Below are 291 nucleotides of genomic sequence, written 5' to 3'. Positions count from 1 at the left end.
AAGATTAAAATAAAAAGAGAAGACTTTTTAACTGTTTTGGGTTTTTTAAGTAATGAGATGTCACAGCCCTCTCTTTATGTATGTTTGTAATATCTCAGTTGGTTTCTGCATTCATATTTTTTACAATAGGACAATCAGTAATAGTATTTGAGCATATACAGCAATTTTCAACTAAGGATCTCAAAGCAGTGGACAATAGTGGACAAATGTACTAGTATAGTGATAAACTACAGCCATGCTGAGGCTACTCAAGAGTCTTCAATCATACTCCTTTGTGTTTCTGTGGTCTTT

The sequence above is a fragment of the Terrapene carolina genome, unplaced genomic scaffold (genome assembly GCF_002925995.2).
Source record: "Terrapene carolina triunguis isolate 2854851 unplaced genomic scaffold, T_m_triunguis-2.0 Scaffold113, whole genome shotgun sequence".
Taxonomy (NCBI): Eukaryota; Metazoa; Chordata; order Testudines; family Emydidae; genus Terrapene; species Terrapene triunguis.
The sequence above is the reverse complement of the archived record's forward strand: the minus strand, read 5'-3'. Positions refer to the sequence as shown.